The sequence below is a fragment of the Homalodisca vitripennis genome, chromosome 5, assembly GCF_021130785.1.
Source record: "Homalodisca vitripennis isolate AUS2020 chromosome 5, UT_GWSS_2.1, whole genome shotgun sequence".
Taxonomy (NCBI): Eukaryota; Metazoa; Arthropoda; class Insecta; order Hemiptera; family Cicadellidae; genus Homalodisca; species Homalodisca vitripennis.
In genome coordinates, this window is record NC_060211.1 from 186,109,516 (window position 1) to 186,119,555 (window position 10,040).

A 10,040-nucleotide genomic window follows, 5' to 3' on the forward strand; every position below is an offset into this window, starting at 1 on the left:
ATAAACAATTAACACTTGAACTATCCAGTATCATCAATCAATATTTATCAACTAATTATCAATAGATGATTACTGGAACCATATCACATTTTCTTATGTATTTTTCATATAAAAATAGCTGCACACACAGTTAAAAATAATTAATAACTAATAACTCTTGAACTGTCAGTATCATCAATCAATATTTATCAACTAATTATCAATAGATTTTACTGGAACCATATCACATTTTCTTTATGTATTTTCATATAAAAATCAGCTGAGCACACAGTATAAAATAATTAATAAACTAATAACTCTTGAACTATCAGTATCATCAATCATTATTTATCAACTAATTATCAATAGATTTTACTGGAACCCATATCACATTTTCTTTTTGTATTTTCATATAAAAAATAGCTGCACACACAGTTAAAATAATTAATAATCTAATAACTCTTTGAACTGTCAGTATCATCAATCAATATTTATCAACTACATTATCAATAGATTTACTGGAACCATATCACATTTTCTTTATGTATGTTTCATATAAAAATAGCTGCACACACAGTTAAAATAACTAAGTAACAAATTAACATAATAATCTTGAACTGTCAGTATCATCAATCAATATTTATCAAAACTAATTATCAATAGATTACTGGAACCATATCACATTTTCTTTATGTATTTTCATATAAAAATAGCTTGCACCACACAGTTAATAACATACTTAATAACTTCTTTGAACTATCCTCAGTATCAGTATATCAATCAATTATTTATCAACTAATTATCAATAGATTATGGAACCATATCACATTTTTCTTTATGTACTTTTCATATAAAAATAGCACTGCACACACAGTAAAATAATTAATAACTTAATAAACACTTTGAACTATCAGTATCATCAATCAATATTTATCAACTAATTAGTATCAATAGATTACTGGAACCATATCACATTTTTCTTTATGTATTTTTATAAAAAAATAGCTGCACACACAGTTAATAATAATTATATAACTAATTGATAAACCTTGAACTATCAGTATCATCAATCAATATTTATCAACTAATTATCAATAGATTACTGGAACCATATCACATTTTCTTTATGTATTTTCATATAAAAATAGCTGCACACACAGTTTAAAATAATTCAATAACTATATAACTCTTGAACTATCAGTATCATCAATCAATATTTATCAACTAATTATCAATAGATTAATGGGAACCATATCACATTTTCTTTATGTATTTTATATAAAAATAGCTGCACACACAGTTTTATAACAATTAACCAACTTTGAACGTATCAGTATCATCAATCAATATTTATCAACCTTAATTATCAATAGATTACTGGAACCATATCACATTTTCTTTATGTATTTTTCATATAAAAATAGCTGCACCCACACAGTTTATACAAACAATTAATCACACAATCATGAACTATCAGTATCATCAATCAATATTTATAAACTATATTATCAATAGATTTACTGGAACCATATCACATTGTTTTCTTATGTATTTTCATATATAAAAATAGTCTGCACACACAGTTTAAAATAATTCAATAACAATAACTCTTGAACTATCAGTATCATCAATCAATATTTATCAAAACTAATTATCAATAGATTACTGGAACCATATCACATTTTCTTTTAATTGTATTTTTTCATATAAAAATAGCTGCACACACAGTTTTAAAATAATTAATAACTAATAACTCTTTGAACTATCAGTATCATCAATCAATATTTTTCAACTAATTGATCAATAGATTACTGGACGCCATATCACATTTTCTTTATGTATTTTCAAATTAAAAATAGCTGCACACACAGTTAAAAATAATTAACTAATAACTTGAACTATCAGTATCATCAATTCAATAATTTATCAACTAATTATCAATAGATTACTGGAACATATCACATTTCTTTTTATGTATTTTATATAAAAATAGCTGCACACACAGTTATAATAGATTATAACACTCTTGAACTGTCAGTATCATCAGATCAATATTTATCAACTAATTATCAATAGATTACTGGAACCATACTCAACATTGTGTTTTCTTTATGTATTGTTTCATATAAAAAATAGCTTGCACACACCAGTTATAGGAAAACAATTAATAATAATAACTCTTGAACTATCAGTATCATCAATCAAATATTTTATCAAGCTAATTATCAATAGATTACTGGAACCAATATCACATTTTCTTTATGTATTTTCAGTAATAAAAAATAGCCTGCACACACAGTTATAACACAACAATACACCCCCCCCCCCCCCCCCCCCCCCCCAAAATAACAAACTTGAACTATCAGTATCATCAATCCAATATTTTTCAACTAATTATCAATAGATTACTGGAACCATATCACATTTTCTTTACGTATTTTCATATAAAAATAGCTGCACACACAGTTATAACAATTAACAACTTGAACTATCAGTATCATCAATCAATATTTATCAACTAATTATCAATAGTATTACTGGAACCATATCACATTTTCTTTATGTATTTTCATATAAAAATAGCTGCACACACAGTTTATAACAATTAACAACTCTTGAACTGTCAGTATCATCAATCAATATTTTATCAAACTAATTATCAATAGATTAACTGGAACCATATATCACATTTTCTTTATGTATTTTCATATAAAAATAGCATGCACACACAGTTAAAATAAATTAATAACTAATAACTCTTGAACTATCAGTATCATCAATCAATATTTATCAACTAATTATCAATAGATTACTGGAAACCATATCACTATTTTTCTTTATGTATTTTTCATATAAAATAGCTGCACACACAGTTAATAATTAATTAATAACTAATAACTCTTGAACTTTGTCAGTATCATCAATCAATATTTAATCAACTAATTTATCAATAGATTACTGGAACCATTATCACATTTTCTACTTATGTATTTTCATATAAAAATAGTCATGCCCACACAGTTAAAATAATTAATAACTAATAAACTCTTGAACTGTCAGTATCATCAATCAATATTTATCAACTAATTATCAATAGATTACTGGAAACCAATCACATTTTCTTTATGTATTTTCATATAAAAATAGCTGCACACACAGTTAAAATAATTAATTAACAACTTGAACTATCAGTATCATCAATCAATATTTATCACAACTAAAAAAATTTTAATATCTCAATAGATTACTGGAACCATATCACATTTTCTTTATGTATTTTCATATAAAAATATGCCTGCACACACAGTTAATTAATTACAACTAATTTTAACACCTTGAACTATCAGTATCATCAATCAAATATTTAATTAACTAATTATCAATAGATTACTGGAACCATATCACATTTTCTTTATGTATTTTCATATAAAAATATGCCTGCACACACAGTTATAACAATTAACAACTTGAACTATCAGTATCATCAATCAATATTTATCACTAATATTATCAATAGATTACTGGAACCATATCACATTTTCTTTATGTATTTTCATATAAAAATAGCTGCACACACAGTTTATAACAAATTTAAACTTAATAAACTTGACTATCAGTATCATCAATCAATATTTATCAACTAATTATCAAATAGATTACTGGAACCATATCACATTTTTCTTTATGTATTTTCATATAAAAATAGCTGCACACACAGTTAAATAACAATTAACAACTTGAACTATCAGTATCATCAAATCAATATTTATCAACTAATTATCAATAGATTACTGGAACCATATCACATTTTCTTTATGTATTTTTCATATAAAAATAGCTGCACACACAGTTATAACCAATTAACAACTTGAACTGATCAGTATCATCAATCAATATTTATCAACTAATTATCAATAGATTACTGGAACCATATCACATTTTCTTTATGTATTTTCATTTAAAAAATAGCTGCACACACAGTTTATTATTAACAATTAACACCTTTGAACTATCAGTATCATCAATCAATATTTATCAACTAATTATCAATAGATTACTGGAAACCATATCACATTTTCTTTATGTATTTTCATTATAAAAATAGCTGCACACACAGTTATAACAATTAACACCTTTAACTATCAGTATCATCAATCAATATTTATCAACTAATTATCAATAGATTACTGGAACCATATCACATTTTCTTTATGTATTTTCATTATAAAAAGTAGCTGCACACACAGTTATAACAATTAACTAACTAATAACTCTTGAACTATCAGTATCATCAATCAATATTTATCAACTAATTATCAATAGATTACTGGAACCATATCACATTTTCTTTATGTATTTTCATATAAAAATAGCTGCACACACAGTTATAGATCTAATAATTAATAACTCTTGAACTATCAGTATCATCAATCAATATTTATCAACTAATTATCAATAGATTACTGGAACCATATCACATTTTCTTTATGTATTTTCATATAAAAATAGCTGCACACACAGTTAAAATTAAATTAATAACTAATAACTCTTTGAACTATCAGTATCATCAATCAATATTTATCAACTAATTATCAATAGATTACTGGAACCATATGTCACATTTTCTTTATGTATTTTATATAAAAGTAGCTGCACACAAACAGTTAAAATAATTAATAACTAATAACTCTTGAACTGTTCCAGTATTCATCAATCAATATTTATCAACTAATTATCAATAGATTACTGGAACCATATCACATTTTCTTTATGTATTTTCATATAAAAAATAGCTGCCACACACAGTTAAAATAATTAATAACTAATAACTCATTGAAAACTATCAGTATCATCAATCAATATTTATCAACTAATTATCAATAGATTACTGGAAACCATATCACATTTTCTTTATGTATTTTCATATAAAAATAGCTGCACACACAGTTATATATAATTATAACTAATTAACTCTTGTAAAACTGTCAGTATCATCACAATCAATATTTATCAACTAATTATCAATAGATTACCTGGAACCATATCACATTTATCTTTATGTATTTTCATATAAAAATAGCTGCACTACAAACAGTTAAAATAATTAATAACTAATATAACTCATGAACTATCAGTATCATCAATCAATATTTATCAACTAATTATCAATAGATTACTGGAACCATATCACATTTTCACTTTATGTATTTTCATATAAAAAATAGCTGCACACACAGTTAAAATAATTAATATTCTAATTAACTCAGGAACTGTCAGTATCATCAATCAATATTTATCATACTAATTATCAATAGATTACTGGAAACCATATAACATTTTTTCTTTATGTATTTTCATATAAAAATAGCTGCACACAACAGTTTAAAATAATTAATAACTAATAAACTCTTGAACTGTCAGTATCATCAATCAATATTTATCAACTAATTTATCAATAGATTACTGGAACCATATCACATTTTCTTTATGTATTTTCATATATTAAAATAGCTGCACACACAGTTAAATAATTAATAACTAATAACTCATTTGAACTGTCAGTATCATCAATCAATATTTATCAACTAATTATCAATAGATTACTGGGAACCATATCACATTTTCTTTATGTATTTTCATATAAAAATAGCTGCACACACAGTTTAAAATAATTAATAACTAATAACTCATGAACTGTCAGTATCATCAATCAATATTTATCAACTAATTATCAATAGATTACTGGACACCATATAACATTTTCTTTATGTATTTTCATATAAAAATAGCTGCACACACACAGTTAAAATAATTAATAAACTAATTTAAACTCATTGAACTGTCAGTATCATCAATCAATATTTATAAACTAATTATCAATAGATTACTGGAACCATATCACATTTTCTTTATGTATTTTCATATAAAAAAATAGCTGCACACACAGTTAAAATAATTAATAACTAATAACTCTTGAACTGTCAGTATCATCAATCATATATTTATCAACTAATTATCAATAGATTACTGGAACCATGTCACATTTTCTTTATGTATTTTCATATAAAAATCAGCTTGCACACACAGTTAAAATAATTAATAACTTAATTAACTCATGAACTGTCAGTATCATCAATCAATATTTTCAACTAATTATCAATAGATTACTGGAAACCATATCCACATTTTTCTTTATGTATTTTCATATAAAAATAGCTGCACAAGACACACAGTTAAAATAATTAATAACTAATAACTCTTGAACTGTCAGTATCATCAATCAATATTTATTCAACTAATTATCTATAGATTACTGGAACCATATCACATTTTCTTTATGTATTTTCATATAAAAATAGCTGCACCACCACACAGTTAAAATAATTAATAACTAATATATCTTGAACTGTCAGTATCTCAATCAATATTTGTCAAACTAATTATCAATAGATTACTGGAAACCATATCACATTTTTCTTTATGTATTTTCATATAAAAATAGCTGCACACACAGTTAAATAATTAATAACCTAAATAACTCTTGAACGGGTCAGTATCATCAAATCAATATTGTCAACTAATTATCAATAGATTACTGGAACCATGGTCACATTTTCTTTATGTATTTTCATATAAAAATAGCTGCACACACAGTTAAAATAATTAATAAATAATAACTACTTGAACTGATCAGTATAAAAAACATCAATCAATATTTGTCAACTAATTATCAATAGATTACTGGGAACCATATCAAATTTTCTTTATGTATTTTCATATAAAAATAGCTGCACACACCAGTTAAAATAATTAATAACTAATAACTCTTGAACTGTCAGTATCATCAATCAATATTTGTCAACTAATTATCAATAGATTACTGGAACCATATCACAAATTTTCTTTATGTATTTTTCATATAAAAATAGCTGCACACACAGTTTAAAATAATTAATAACTAATAACTCTTTGAACTGTCAGTATTCATCAATCAATATTTATCAACTAATTATCAATAGATTACTGGAACCATGTGGTACGGTCACATTTTCTTTATGTATTTTCATATAAAAAATAGCTGCACACACAGTTAAAATAATTAATAACTAATAACTCATGAACTGTCAGTATCATCAATCAATATTTGTCAACTAATTATCAATAGATTATGGAACATATCAAATTTTCTTTATGTATTTTCATATAAAAATAGCTGCACACACAGTTAAAATAATTAATAACTAATACTCTTGAACTGTCAGTATCATCAATCAATATTTGTCAACTAATTATCATAGATTACTGGGGAACCATATCACATTTTCTTTATGTTATTTTTCATATAAAAATAGCTGCATACACAGTTAAAATAATTAATAACTAATAACTCTTGAACTGTCAGTATCATCAATCAATATTTGTCAAACTAATTATCAATAGATTACTGGACCCATATCACATTTTCTCTTATGTATTTTCATATAAAAAAGTAGCTGCACACACAGTTAAAATAAAATTTAATAACTAATAACTCTTGAAACGGTCAGTATCATCAATTCAATATTTATCAACTAATTATCAATAGATTACTGGGAACCATATGTCACATTTTCTTTATGTGATTTTTCATATAAAAATAGCTGCACACACAGCTAAAAATAATTAATAACTAATAACTCATGATAACTGTCAGTATCATCAATCAATATTTGTCAACTAATTATCAATAGATTACTGGAACCCATGCATCACATTTTCTTTATGTATTTTCATATAAAAATAGCTGCACACACAGTTATAATAATTAATAAAAACTAATAACTCTTGAAACTATTCAGTATCATCAATCAATATTTATCAACTAATTATCAATAGATTACTGGAACCATATCAAATTTTCTTTATGTATTTTCATATAAAAATAGCTGCACACACAGTTAAAATAATTAATAACTAATAACTCTTGAACTATCAGTATCATTCAATCAATATTTATCAACTTAATTATCAATAGATTAACTGGAACCATATCACATTTTTCTTTATGTATTTTTCATATAAAAAATAGCTGCACACACAGTTAAAAATAATTAATAACTAATAACTCATGTTTTTTTTAACTGTCAGTATCATCAATCAATATTTGTCAACTAATTATCAATAGATTACTGGAAAAAAAAAAAAACCATATCAAATTTTCTTTATGTATTTTCATATAAAAAATAGCTGCACCCCACACAGTTAAAATAAATTAATAAACTAATAACTCTTGAACTGTCAGTATCATCAATCAATATTTATCAATACTAATTATCAATAGATTACTGGAACCATATCACATTTTCTTTATGTATTTTTCATATAAAAATAGGCTGCACACACAGTTAAAATAATTAATAACTAATAACTCTTGAACTGTCAGTATCATCAATCAATATTTGTCAACTAATTATCAATAGATTACTGGAAACCATAGACCACATTTTTTCTTTATGTATTTTTCATATAAAAAATAGCTGCACACACAGTTAAAATAATTAATATAACTAATAACTCTTGATCGGTCAGTATCATCAATCAATATTTATCAATAATTATCAATAGATTACTGGAACCATATACATTTTCTTTATGTATTTTCATATAAAAATAGCTGCACACCACAGTTTAAAATAATTAATAACTAATAACTCTTGAACTGTCAGTATCATCAATCAATATTTGTCAACTAATTATCAATAGATTACTGGGAACCCATAATTCACATTTTCTTTATGTATTTTCATATAAAAATAGCTGCACACACACAGTTTTAAATAATAATAACTAATAATCTCTTGAACTGTCCAGTATCATCAATCAATATTGTCAACTAATTATCAATAGATTATGGAACCATTTTCACATTTTCTTTATGTATTTCATATAAAAATAGCTGCACACTCAGTTAAAATAATTAATAACTAATAACTCTTGAATGTCAGTATATCATCAATCAATATTATTTGTCAACTAATAATATTCAATAGATTTAGAACCATATCACATTTTCTTTATGTATTTTCTATAAAAAGATAGCTGCACTCACAGTTAATAATAATTAATAAAACATAATAACTCTTATGTCAGTATCATCAAATCATTTATCAACTAATTAATAATAGATTACTTTTGCACACACACTGCTAAATAATTAATAACTTAATAACAGTAATCAATCAATATTTATCAAAACTAATTATCAATAGTTTACTGGTGTGAAACCTGTCAGTTATCATATAAATCAATAGTCAACTTTAATCAAATCAATTATTTGTAACTCGATAGATACTGGGACCATATCACACTGTATTTTCATATAAAAATATGATACATCAATCAATCATCAACTAATCATCAAATATGTTTTTCCATACATAAAAATATGTCTACCTGCTTCATATTTAATAACTCATGACTGCCAGTATCATCAATCACAATAAGATTACTGGAACCATATCAAATTTTCTTTATGTATTTTTAATAACTAACTTATAACTCTTGAACTGTCAGTATCATCAATCAATATTTATCAACTAATTATCAATAGATTACTGGAACCGTATCACATTTTCTTTTTGTATTTTCATACACAAAATAGCTGCAGCCACAGTCATAAAAAGCTCAGAAACTAATAGTTCTTGAACTGTCTGAACAGCTTCATCCACTATTAGTACTGCTATTATACTGTATTAGTTTTGGCTGGCTACAGGCTGTCCATTTTTAATTAGACCAATGAAACATTTTCAATTTTAAATCATGATGCTCTTACAATCGGTTGCACAACTACAAAGAGAGCAAACCTTATGAGCGTCCTCGTTGTTTTACGGACCAAAATAGAATAATTAAAACGATTACACAGAAACGTTTTGGTTAAACAAAAGCCACCCTTATGTCTGTGTGGATCGCATTTGTTTATATATCAGGCGCTTGACTGGACGCAATAACAATTAACGCAGTGATGTGTGAACCATGAGCTTGGGTGCAAGCATATATATATTCTGCAATAGGTTGAGCTTATA